This window comes from Artemia franciscana, unplaced genomic scaffold (genome assembly GCF_032884065.1).
Source record: "Artemia franciscana unplaced genomic scaffold, ASM3288406v1 PGA_scaffold_32, whole genome shotgun sequence".
Taxonomy (NCBI): domain Eukaryota; kingdom Metazoa; phylum Arthropoda; class Branchiopoda; order Anostraca; family Artemiidae; genus Artemia; species Artemia franciscana.
The window spans coordinates 755,140-769,211 of record NW_027062665.1 but is presented as its reverse complement, the minus strand read 5'-3'; the positions used below and the strand labels follow the sequence as shown (position 1 = coordinate 769,211).

Genomic DNA, 14,072 nt, shown 5'->3' with positions numbered 1-14,072 from the left:
TGATTTGAAATAAGCATAGAAAATTTTTGTAAGCTTTTCATTCTGATTCCTGGTTTTGAGTGGGTACTAAGTCAAAGATTCATTTTGGGTTATGAAGCCTTTGAGGATGAATCAAGAGCCTCAATGACATCCTGAGTTTTTCAATTCTGGTTGATAGAAGAGCATTGCCCCATGTGGAAAATCATGTTGTAACTAAGCTGGGTCCAAAATTGCACAAGGCCTCCAATCATACTGGAGGTCCCAGTTCGCAGGGACTTCTTACTGTCTGGTTTTAAGCTGGCTTAAGCACTTTATATAGACTTGAGAAGATTTATTAGTCCTGTACTGGCTTGGGAACGATTATTTTTCCTTAGGCCATGATAATTTCGACAATTTAAATACTATCAAATTTGTAACCTGGAATTTTACAGCGTTAAAAAAAAACTTTCGTATTGACATTTAGACTGATAAATTCAGATGTTTTGAACTGGTCTTATTAGAGATTTCGAAAACTCATCAGCCAAGGGTATGAAGTACGAACTTAGCTGATGTTGAGTTTATTTACTCAGGCAGGATCGAAAGAGAGCTTGGGCAGGAAGCAGGACTCATGATAAATAAGGAAAATGTTAAGTCTTGCCTACTTTTGGAGGGTATTAATAATAAAAATGCTATTCGTTCATTTTACGACTAAAAATTACAAGCTATCAGTCGCAATACTATATGCCCCTATTGAACCAACTAATGAAGATTAGTGGCCACGATTAGCTGCGAGGAAAGAGTTAAAGATAGACAGACAGAGGATAATCTAGTAGAATGTATTACTTAGAATAGTAGTGTTTCTTAGACTCGCAGATACTGTAGAAAAGTTTTAAAAAAAAACAGTGCGGTTTCAAAAGGATGAGAGGATGCATGGACCAAATTTTCGCTCTTAGATAAATATTTGAGAAGTACTTGAGTTTTCAGACCCCTCTAGTCTTTTGAAGCACACCTTTGATTCAGCCAATACAAGAACCTTCACTAAGGTCATGTTCTTGTATCGTATATCAGACAAATACACCAAAGTGATTTGTCCTCTGCATAAGAATAACATTACTGCCGTTTGAAATAGGAATTAAGGTCTAAATCTAGTTTTGTATTGAGTTAGGAGTTATTTCTAATTCATTTATTCCAATCATTTCGATGGACTTCGTTTTTAGGAGGGAACACATTTTTTTATAGTAATGTGGATTTTATTTCTCGTTCCACTTGATTTGCTTAAGTTTCATTAATATCTTACACTAGCTGTCATATATGGCAATGTTTTTCGTACTGGGACTAAGGTTTTTCTTATATTTTGTTTCTGAGTCTCTATGACAATAGTTCGGTCGAGAATATCTCCCCTGCTCATTGACTCCGTCTTGGAGAAATAACTCCCAATTTTTTGGTCTTATTCATTCTTGATGAACCAATAATCTTCAAATGTTGTTTTCTTTGAATATTTGTTTGCTGCTTCGGGTCCTTGGCTGACTATTTACACGACAAGGTGGTCACTTTCACCAACAGGAGGGGGATAATTTTTTTTTTATCAGTACGCTTTTAATTATGAAAACTAGGTCAAAATTTATCGATTGCTTCTTGAGTGGAAACGTAGGGGCTTGTTAGCGTTTTGGAAAGTACAAAGATCATGAATATAATCAACAAAGGGGTGGGTGACAGTAGATCGAACAGAAAGAGGAAAATCTACCCGCCACATATAATTGAAGACAAAACTCTTCTGTGATAAGAAAATCACCTTTGAAGTTTATTGTATCCAAATCATCTGCTAATTTACCAATTGTAGAGATGTTTCTGATTTTCAATTTTTTAGCCACAGAGTAGTACACTATTTTTTAATTTTGAAACCGGGTGGCACACTGGTTTTTCGCCCGTTCACATTGGCATGGTAAATTTTCAAATTGTAACACTAACTGGTAGTTTGGATTTTTTAAAATGTTTTATATTAAAGTTATGACATTTAACCCGATATTGCAGGCCGTTGTTGTAAACATGGGCATCAATGTACAAAATTGTAAGGAAAAATAGACAATATACATTTTTCAAAGTCTAGCTGAGACATTTTTTTTTCGTTCGTTAGCTTATCTTTAATAAAAATTCTTAATTTTTGTGTTTAATTTCGATATATATATATATATATATATATATATATTATATATATATATATATATATATATATATATATATATATATATATATATATATATATATATATATATATATATATATATATATATATATATATATATATATATATATATATATATATATATATATTTGGAATAATAAAAATGGTACTTATGTTTCAATTTGAAGAGACCCAAGAAAAATCCCGCAACTTAATCAACTTTACCTAGGCTACTTAGGGAATGCACATTCGGCATGAAGCATATTGTGTTTCCCCGAGATTTTCGCCTTCACTCAGTATGACTTTTTCTTTGGCACTGTCCTAAATCCCAAATTTTGAATTATCAAAATAGTTTCGTTTTAACTGATTTATTAAAACACGTTAGTAACTTCACAGAATAAGAGTAACATTAGTGGTAGATTCTGCTTTATGAATAATACAGGAACTAGAATAGACTCTTTCAACCATGAATTCTACAAATGGAAAGTTACTAAATCAAGAGTAGGCTACGTGAAAATGATTAGGCCTAATTTGAAAACAACTTATTTCCAGAAAAATGCCATATTTTATTCAGTGCTAGAGAAGTTAGTTGTAGACATGCAGTTTTGTTGCTTTTTGGTGACCCATAGTGTTGTCAAGCTATCTGAATGAAGCTTGAAGGAATGAATCTTTAGTCAGTGGTGTAATAAACATAGGCTAGGACTAGACATGACACTTTACTCAAATACGATATTTGGTAAACTTCTAGTTAATTGACTTCTTGCTATCTGAGAAAGGGTTTAGGTTAGGAAAATGAAACTTTCAGGGATGAATCTACAGACTAAAGTATGTCCTGGGAAGATATTTTGTAGCAACTACCTCCTCTTCTTCCCCCTCTAAATGGCCCTGACCTTTGATGACCTTTAAAAATATGCATGTTATAAAAGTGAAACCTTGCAAAATTGTTTTCAGCTTCATAACTTTGCTCAATTCCATTAACAGGAATTGCATTTTCAGAACTAAAGGCAGAGAAAAAGCAACTCGTAACTGAAAATTAAGGTAAAATGTTGTTTTGTCAAAATTTCAGTAGGTATAGACCTGTCATGCAGGCAAATTTCAGGGCCCTCTAGAGGGAGAAAGAGTGTAGGTGGGTATTCAGAATATCTTCCTGGGACAGACTTTAGCCTGTACACCCATCCCTGAAAGTTTAAGTTTCCTAACCTAAACCCTTTCCAAGATAACAATAAGTCAATTAACTAGAATTTTACCTGATATTTTATGCCTAGGCCTATTTGCAGCTTAATATGGGTATCAGGCTAAGGCTAGGTATGACACTTGATCAGATTTTTTATCCCTCCACTTTACCACCCCCTCCCTCCTCTCTATTAGTATGAAAATATATAGCCTAAATTGGCAAAATCCTAGAATAAAGGTTAAGAATAGTCCCTCTCAAGAAGGACAGAAAGAACAAAGAGAGAGAGATTTTTATATTTCTAATTGTAGGCCTATGCTCATTTTTATGGGATTGTTTACATTTTTCACAATTCATCACCAGCCCTCCCTCTAGTGACATCTTACCTTAAATTACCTTAAAGCACAGCTTGGAGCAATATAAGGATTATCCATCCTTATATTATCTGTCCATCTTAGGTCTTATAGACCTAGGTGATATAAAAAAAAACTATCATAGCCTAGGCCAAGTAAATAATTAAATTCTTACTTTATGTGTTTTCAGTATATATGTGTATATTCAGTATGTGTACATTAATCAGACAGGAGCATTTCAGCACATTCATTATATTAACATATATTCTAAGCTGGATAGTTGACACAGGAAAACCTTGGTAAAGGTCTATAACAGTGGCTCTTCAGAAGTAGACTTGCTAGAACAAAAACAGACAGGCCTTACATTTCTAATTTTACATTTTTGTTTCTGTTTTTTGACAATTCATTTAGCTCTTGGCTATGTAAGAAAAGACTACAAAATAATTGTTGACAACTGATTCAGAACCAATAAGAATAAGAAAAGAATAATGAAATATGATCAATTTATACTTGTGGCATATTATAAACAGGAATTCCTGCAATTTTTGGTTATTTTTTATATTGCAAAGGGCTATATATGACCAATAGAAGGGTCCTGGCAATGAACTGTCTAGCATGTATCCTTCTGAAGAAGCTATATTCTAGAATATACCTCTACAAAAACCAGTTTTACAGTAGATCAGTCAACAGAAATTATAACAAACAAATATATTATTAGGGCTTTACTTGTCCATCAGAGGAAGGTTATGAGGTAACAGCTAATAGGTTAAAAGAGAGCATCAAATATGGAATCTTATGATACAGTTTCTATTTTATCCTTGTTCTGTCTGTAGCCAAGGGCTGTATGGAGGGCTGGGTAAGTATTGTCAAAAATACAAATAAAAACCACAAAAAGAACATCTAAAAATTATTAGCCATCTTTATCAATAGAATTAGCCATCTAAAATTGTCTATGTTTTGTTGTAGCATGTTTCCTTTTGGAGATTTGTTCTTCTTAACCTTTACTAATTCTAGGTTAAGTGCTTCTTCCTACCATGGAAAGTAGTTGAGTTAGGTGAATAAAACTTTCAGAAATGAATCCATGGGCAATAATCTATTATGGAAAGGTATTACCAAGCTACTTTGCTTATCCCTTTTTTTGTTTACAGAGATTGGAAGATTGCATTCATGACAGGTCTCTAGCAATCTGAATTCTCATAAAAAACATTTACCTTGATTTTTTTTTCATTTTCTTTAGTTTTTGAAAATGCAATTCAGTACTTATTGGTTATATAATAGACACTATAAAATTACAATGCAAGAAATTGGTCAAGTAACTTCTTTATACTGTTGATCATTTGGATGGCAAGACCTCTTTTTAACATGATTCTTAACAATATTTTTGCATTCTGGGTACATAATTCTAAGTTGTAATTTTACAATTTTCCTAATAAAGTATTATACATTCATTACATTTTGTTTTATTTCATTAGCTTTATTAAAAGTTTAGGCTACATATTTACACATTAGGGGTGGGAGTAAAACATAGCACATATTAAATATAGCAATGGTTATTTTACACATTTAACAGATGCTATGCTCTAACCCTTCCCCCCTAATGTGCTAATATATAGCCCAAATTTGTTCTTAAACTATTATGTATTCATCATATTTCGTTCCATTTCATTAGCAGTAATCAAACTTTACTTCCTGAGTGTCTATTATATAACTGATAAGTACATGCAGTTCCTTTATTATGGTAGAATTTTAAGCCATATCTGTATTTTCTCCCTAATTATAAGAAATAAATTCACAGATCATTTCAACTCTGTATATTGGAGTTAAGCATAGGTTTGTGGCTGAAAATGTTTTTTGTATTATGTCTAACAGTTTCATTTTTATAACACAAAGAGTGTTAAAGGTCAGTGCTCTCTGGAGGAAGAAGGAGTGAAGATAAATGCTTCAAGGTATATACCCAGGAGACCATTAATGCTCTGGATACATTACTAGGAGTTTTTTTTTTCCATCTTACTCAACACTTTTCAAGATGCAGAGAAGCCCTTAAACCAGAATTTTATTCATTTATTTTTTTTTATCAAGGCTTAAGGAAGCCATAGGCTTGTCTCATGACAAATAGACAATTAACAAAATTGAACCACTGTGTATTGACTGGTACCACAATAGCAAATACATTTCTTAGGCTAGAAACATTACAGAAATGAGCAAATACATCAGAATGCACAGACACAAATTTAAGACACTCTTCTCAGAGGGCCCAAGTCAAATAGATCATAAAAGTATGATAAATAATACAGTTCTGTATTCTGTCTTGCATAAAAAGAGATTCCAACCAAAGCTGTTACATGATGGTCAACCAAAAATCAAAAAACAACATGGTTAGTTAACTTGTTCTTTAATTTAATGAACTGATTTACAAAAGGTTTGTGTCCAACCCTTTTTCTGTTGCAATTTTAATGAGTTCTACAGTGTGGGTGAATAATGGCTCAACTGAAAAAAATCACTTAAAGATAAACTATTAACACCTTTAACAATTTTAAATGTATTAACTAAGTCTAATCTATGCCTCCGGAGTTGCAAAGATGGTAGGCTCAAACAGCTTAGTCTACTCTCATAAGGCAAATACTATAAATAAGGAGAAAATTCTGATGTCCATTTTTGCACTTTCAATAATGTATGATTTAGATTCCCTTGTTGTATACCATACAGATATACAGTATTCAACTTTTTTTTTTGTCATTGTCTTATACTGCGTAGTAAAGCTTTGCTGGTTAAAACTTCTAAACATTCTTTTGATACAAAGTAGATTGTAGTTTGTTTATGTTATATAGCTAATGACTGTTTATCAAACCTTAATTGATTATCAAAAACAATACCAAAGTAATCAAATCAACAGTACAGGTCACTACATGAGCAATAGAATACTACTGCATTCACTAAATAATTTACCACATGTCATTTTCCCTGATCAATATACATTGAATTTAAATTACATCAATTATCCAACCCGTTTAAATCATCCTGTAGAAGAGTCACATCAAACACAGAATATATGCCCCTATAAAGCTTTACATCATCTGCAAATATTTTGATTTTCTTATGTTGAATTACCTGTGGCAAATGCTTATAAAAATGCAAAACAAAACTGGTTCCAAGCAACTACCCTAAGGGAATTCACTCCAAACACTACACCACTTAGATAATGCCTTTGCAACTCAAACATTCTGTGACCTATATGTGAGGAAAAATATAAACTAAGTCAGAGTTCTCAATCTAATCCCATAATTTTGGGATTTTTCAGCAGTAGAGGTATTGGAACCTTGTCATTGCCCAAAGTGTATAAAGTCATTGTATCTTCAACACTTCTCTTCTTTTCAATTTAATAGTTAATATCCAACAGGAAGAAAGGAGTTACACTTTTGAAATACAATGAGCATATACTGGTTTGCATATTGAGCTTATGAGCATACTGGATTGTATTTTTGCCTATTCAGGGTAGGGGATAGAATGGCGAGTAAAGAGAAGCAACCACATTTAGGAATGATATTGTGTAAGTTATTGGTCAATCAAGTGGATAGCTTTACTTACCTTAGTAGTATTATTGGTAAAAATGGTGAAGCAGTGAAGATGTTAAAAGCAGAATAGCTAAGGTTCAAGGTATTTTTCCAAAGTTGAAAAAAGGTTTGATAAGTCTGCAAACCAAGGTTAGAATAATAGAAGTTACACTGATGATAGTGTTCAAGTTTAGTTCTGGAATATGGTTACTCCAATGATAGAGGAGGACTTGTCGGAGTTTCCAGAGGAATTACCTGCAGATCTTTTTGGGTACCTATCTGACTGACCATCTTTCAAGCTATATCAAAGGTCTGGTTTTATCCTGTTTTCTAGGACTATAATGAGGGAAAGATTGAGGTGGCTTGGACATGTTCTGATGCTAAAGGAGGACAGATTGTCAAAGACCACTCTTTTCATCCAACCATTAAGGGCCAAATGAAAAGCAGGTTGTTTCCAAATGGGTAAGGAGGAGGTCATAAGGAAGGAATTAAGGGAAATTGATATTTGGGAGGGTGTAAAAAGGGATTCTTTGAATAGATTAGGATAGAGGCATAACATAACATGTCTATGTAGAGAGTAGAAGTTCTAAACCTGTATCCCCTCTCTCTTATGTAAAAATATTTAGTTTATTTATTTACTACTACCAAATATGGCAAGCTTTCAAGCTTTATAGTAATATAAGTTTAAAGTTGAGGTAAGATATCCTGTACTTGGACAGACCCTACAATGTAAATATATATAAACAGTAATGAAAAGTTTCTTCAGAAATGGGACAGCTCAGAGTACACAGAAAAGGAAAATCCATCTGTGTTACAGCAATAGTTTCAGTTGCTACTTCTTGTCCTATGCAGTAAATATTTGTCATTGCACATGTGCCAAGGCAGAATCATGAAGTGAGGACTAGACTGATGTGTGCCAAAAATCTTTAATGAAGAGCTTGTAGGAACTTTTGCTACTATATATATATATATATATATATATATACTAGCTGTTGGGGTGGCGCTTCGCGCCACCCCAACACCTAGTTGGTGGGGGCGCTTCGCGCCCCCCCCAAGCCCCCCCGCGCGCGTAAGTCGTTACGCGCCATAATAGTTACGCGCCATTGTAGTTGTGTCCCTATGTCCCACCTGTGAATATAGATAGATATATATATATGGTTTTAACTACGTAAAACTTGCGAATATACAACATTCTTTGCTGTCCCATTGTCTTTGCATATAAATAGATTGTCAGGTTTACCGACTCTTGAACATGCAACATATAATGGTCCATGGGAAAACAATCTGTATTCAGATCTATACCTCATGATTCTAATGATTGCCCTTGAGCTTTGTTGATGGTGATTGCTAATCGACCATTCCCTGTCCCGGTGTCCCGGTCGTCATTTACATCCCCCTGTTTCCCCCGGTGTCCCCGTTGTAGTTGTGTCCCTGTGTCCCGGTCGTCATTTATATTCCCTGTGTCCCGGGTCCCGGTCGTCATTTGTATCCCGGTGTCCCGGTCTGTATATACATTCGTTTTTTAGTTTTGTTTTTCTCCTTTATTTTTTTCCTTTTTTTTTCTTTTTTAGCTTATTTAGATTTTTAGATTTTTTAGTTTTTTTATTAGTTTTTAGTTTTTTTTTCTTTTTAGTTTTTTTGTCCCGGTCGTCATTTATATCCCCCTGTTTCCCCCGGTGTCCCCGTTGTAGTTGTGTCCCTGTGTCCCGGTCGTCATTTATATTCCCTGTGTCCCGGTCGTCATTTGTATCCCGGTGTACCGGAGTTGTGTCCCTGTGTCCCGGTCGTCATTTATATTCCCTGTGTCCCGGGTCCCGGTCGTCATTTGTATCCCGGTGTCCCGGTCTGTATATACATTCGTTTTTTAGTTTTGTTTTTCTCCTTTATTTTTTTCCTTTTTTTTTCTTTTTTAGCTTATTTAGATTTTTAGATTTTTTAGTTTTTTTATTAGTTTTTAGTTTTTTTTTCTTTTTAGTTTTTTTGTCCCGGTCGTCATTTATATCCCCCTGTTTCCCCCGGGTCGTCATTTATACTCCCTGTGTCCCGGTGCTTTGTTGATTGCTAATCGAACATTTCTTTTGTCCTGGTCGCTTTCTCTTTGAGTGTCGTCATTTATTTTTTTCTTTTTTAGTTCTTTTAGTTTTTACCTTTTTTAGTTTTTTTTAGTTTTTAGTTTTTTTAGTTTTTTACCTGTTTTTAGTTTTTTTTAGTTTTTTTTAGTTTTTTAGCTTTTTTATTTTTTTTATTAGTTTTTAGTTTTTTTGTAGTTTTTGCCTTTTTTTTAGTTTTTTTAGTTTTTTAGCTTTTTTATTAGTTTTTAGTTTTTTTTGTAGTTTTTGCCTTTTTTTAGTTTTTTTAGTTTTTTAGCTTTTTTATTTTTTTTATTAGTTTTTAGTTTTTTTTGTAGTTTTTGCCTTTTTTTTCTCTTTGAGTGTCGTCATTTATTAGTTTTTTCCTTTTTTTTTTTAGTTTTTTATTGGTTTTTACCTTTATTTTAGCTTATTTTTCAGTTTTTTCCTTTTTTTTTAGTTTTTTTTATTTTTTATTTTTTTTAGTTTTTTACCTTTTTTTAGTTTTTTTAGTTTTTTAGCTTTTTTACTTTTTTTATTAGTTTTTAGTTTTTTTTGTAGTTTTTGCCTTTTTTTAGTTTTTTCAGTTTTTTTTTTAGTTTTTTATTGGTTTTTACCTTTATAGTTTTTTTAGTTTTTTAGCTTTTTTATTTTTTTTATTAGTTTTTAGTTTTTTTTGTAGTTTTTGCCTTTTTTTAGTTTTTTCAGTTTTGACGTCACCTGATCCAGTTTTTTCAGGTGACGTCACCTGACACATCCATCCATCCATCCACAGACAACTTATTTTTATATATATAGATATATATATCTATATATATAAAAATAAGTTGTCTGTCCGTTACGCCAGATTATATCTTCTATATATATAAAAGAAAACAAACTAAAATGTAAAAACTGGAAATAGCATAAATATTTCGAAATATTTTGATAATTGATTAAAGTAATTCGAAAAAAGAAAAATGGTAAAAAACTAAAAAGAAACTAAAAAGAAAAAAACTAAAAAATTAAAAATTAAAAAAATTAAAAAAAGAAAAACCTAAAAAGAAAAAACGTAAAAAATAAAAAAGATAAAAAACTAAAAAAAAAACTAAAAAAAGCTAAAAAACTAAAAAAAAAGAAAAAACTAAAAAAGAAAAAAACTAAAAAAAAAGAAAAAACTGAAAAATAAAAGAGAAAAAGAAAACTAAAAAAATATGAATAAATATATATATAAATAAGTTGTTTGTGGGTTATGTCTGTCTGTCTGTCTGTCGAGTGACGTCGGGTTTGTCCGCATATGACGTCTGAATTATTTCACACTAATACAAAAGAAGAAAAAAAACTAAAAAAGGTAAAAACTACAAAAAAAACTAAAAAGAAAAAAAACTAAAAAAGCTAAAAAACTAAAAAAAACTAAAAAAAGGTAAAAAACTAAAAACTAAAAAAAACTGAAAAAACTAAAAAAAGGCAAAAACTAAAAAAAACTAAAAACTAATAAAAAAACTAAAAAAGCTAAAAAACTAAAAAAACTAAAAAAACTAAAAAAAGGTAAAAAACAAAAAAAACTAAAAACTAAAAAAGAAAAAACTAAAAAAAGGAAAAAACTGAAAAATAAGAGAAAAAGAAAAATAAGTTGTCTGTGTGTGGATCTGTGGATGGATCAGGTGACGTCATGTTTGTCCGCATATGATGTCTGAATTATTTCACACTAATACAAAAGAAGAAAAAAACTAAAAAAGGTAAAACCTACAAAAAAAAACTAAAAAGAAAAAAAAACTAAAAAAGCTAAAAAACTAAAAAAAACTAAAAAAAGGTAAAAATCTAATAACTAAAAAAAAACTGAAAAAAATAAAAAAAGGCAAAAACTACAAAAAAAATAAAAACTAATAAAAAAACTAAAAAAGCTAAAAAACTAAAAAAAACTAAAAAAAACTAAAAAAAGGTAAAAAACTAAAAAAAAATAAAAACTAAAAAAGAAAAAAACTAAAAAAAAGAAAAAACTGAAAAATAAAAGAGAAAAAGAAAACTAAAAAAATATGAATAAATATATATAAAAATAAGTTGTTTGTGGGTTATGTCTGTCTGTCTGTCTGTCGAGTGACGTCGGGTTTGTCCGCATATGACGTCTGAATTATTTCACACTAATACAAAAGAAGAAAAAAAACTAAAAAAGGTAAAAACTACAAAAAAAACTAAAAAGAAAAAAAAAGCTAAAAAAGCTAAAAAACTAAAAAAAAACTAAAAAAAGGTAAAAAACTAAAAACTAAAAAAAACTGAAAAAACTAAAAAAAGGCAAAAACTAAAAAAAAACTAAAAACTAATAAAAAACTAAAAAAGCTAAAAAACTAAAAAAACTAAAAAAACTAAAAAAAGGTAAAAAACAAAAAAAAAACTAAAAACTAAAAAAGAAAAAACTAAAAAAAAGGAAAAAACTGAAAAATAAGAGAAAAAGAAAACTAAAAAAATATTAATAAATATAAAAAAAAATCTAAAAATCTAAATAAACTAAAAAAGAAAAAAAAGAAAAAAGGAAAAAAATAAAGGAGAAAAACAAAACTAAAAAACGAATGTATATACAGACCGGGACACCAGGATACAAATGACGACCGGGACACAGGGAATATAAATGACGACAGGGACACAGGGACACAACTACAATGGGGACGCCGGGGGGCACAGGGGGATATAAATGACGACCGGGACACCGGGACACAAGGAATATAAATGACGCCCGGGACACTCAAAGAGAAATCACAGACTGGAACACCGGGACACAAATGACGACCGGGACACAGGGAATATAAATGACGACCGGGACACAGGGACATAACTACAAAGGGGACGCCGGGGTGCACAGGGGGATATATAAATGACGATGGCGACTCAGGGAATGGTCGATTAGCAATCACCATCAACAAAGCTCAAGGGCAATCATTAGAATCATGAGGTATAGATCTGAATACGGATTGTTTTCCCATGGACCATTATATGTTGCATGTTCAAGAGTCGGTAAACCTGACAATCTATTTATATGCACAGACAATGGGACAGCAAAGAATGTTGTATATTCGCAAGTTTTACGTAGTTAAAAACATATATATATATATATATATATATATATATATATATATATATATATATATATATATATATATATATATATATATATATATATATATATATATATATATATATATATATATATATATATATATATATATATATATATATATATATATATATATATATATATATATATATATATATATATATATATATATATATATATATATATATATCTATATTCACAGGTGGGACATAGGGACACAACTACAATGGCGCGTAACTAATATGGCGCGTAACGACTTACGCGCGCGGGGGGGCTTGGGGGGGGCGCGAAGCGCCCCCACCAACTAGGTGTTGGGGTGGCGCGAAGCGCCACCCCAACAGCTAGTATATATATATATATATATGTGTGTGTGTGTGTGTTATTTGGTTGTTCTATATTTGCTTGTTTTTTCATAAACATATATTTTGGGGGTGATACCTAACACAGGGATACCATAGGGAATGTATGGTAGGCATGCCACTTGCCTGGGTAGAGAATTTAAAGTACCGAAACCCTATAGGCAAGTGTGTATTCTCCTGATGAGTCCTTGTGTTAGGTTGTTGCCTCTGAATTATTTGCCTTTTATTTTTTTAAATGACAACTTATACTTACTGATGACACGACTGCCTGTCCATGGATTATTCTTTGTGGTTGATTGTGTATGGCTATGCTGTTTGACCTATGTGATTGTATGGATGAGAAGGGTTAAGGCCTCATTCAAGTGCTGATCTATATTAATCGCTATTGGAGGAAAACAGTCCTCATTTCTCCTTCTGTCTTTTTTTTTACTGTATTTGTGCTGTTGCATTGGTGATTTCTCTTTTCATTATATATATATATATATATATATATATATATATATATATATATACATATATATATATATATATATATATATATATATATATATATATATATATATATATATATATACTAGCTGTTGGGGTGGCGCTTCGCGCCACCCCAACACCTAGTTGGTGGGGCGCTTCGCGCCCCCCCAAGCCCCCCCGCGCGCGTAAGTCGTTACGCGCCATATTAGTTACGCGCCATATTAGTTACGCGCCATTGTAGTTGTGTCCCTGTGTCCCACCTGTGAATATAGATAGATTTATATATGTGTTTCAAACTACGTAAAAATTGCGAATATACAACATTCTTGGCTTTCCCATTGTCTGTCCATATACAAAGCCGTATGTACTAATAATGACGTCATATGCAAACGCTCTTTTTACAAACAAACAAACATGCATACACACAACTCGTTTTTATATAGATAGATAGATAGATAGATACAATACAAATTAACTACGTAAAACTTGTGAATATACAACAGTCTTCGCTGTCCCATTGTCTGTGCGTATAAATAGATTGTCAGGTTTACCGACCCTCAAAGCTGCAACATACAATTGTACATTGGTAAAGCAATCTGTATTAAGATCTATACCGCATTTTTCTAGTGATTGCCCTTGAGCTTTGTTGATGGTGGTTGCAAATGCTAATCGAATTGGGAATTGCAATCTTTTAAATTGAAAAAGCAGATCCGTTGGAATCATGGGAATGCGAGGAATAAGAACAGCCTTACCCTCATAAGGCCCTGTCAAGATTGTGGCATCTATTAGGTTTTCCATTGTATTTTTTTTACGGCAAGTCGCGTGCCATTGCAAAGCTTTGGTGGGTTGATATTTCTTAAAAGTATTATT

General features: G+C 31.8%; 1 protein-coding gene across 2 annotated transcripts in view; it reads left to right on the top strand.

The window, feature by feature from the left end:
• Nucleotides 1-2,449: 2,449 nt before the first annotated feature.
• The window catches only part of LOC136041636 (dystrophin-like), a 92,217-nt gene continuing 80,594 nt past the window's right edge, over nucleotides 2,450-14,072 (top strand). For both annotated transcript variants that reach the window (XR_010621075.1, XM_065726333.1), the window contains exon 1: nucleotides 2,450-2,520. The gene's annotated coding sequence lies outside the window, so the exon portion shown is untranslated. The remainder of the gene's footprint in view (nucleotides 2,521-14,072) is intronic.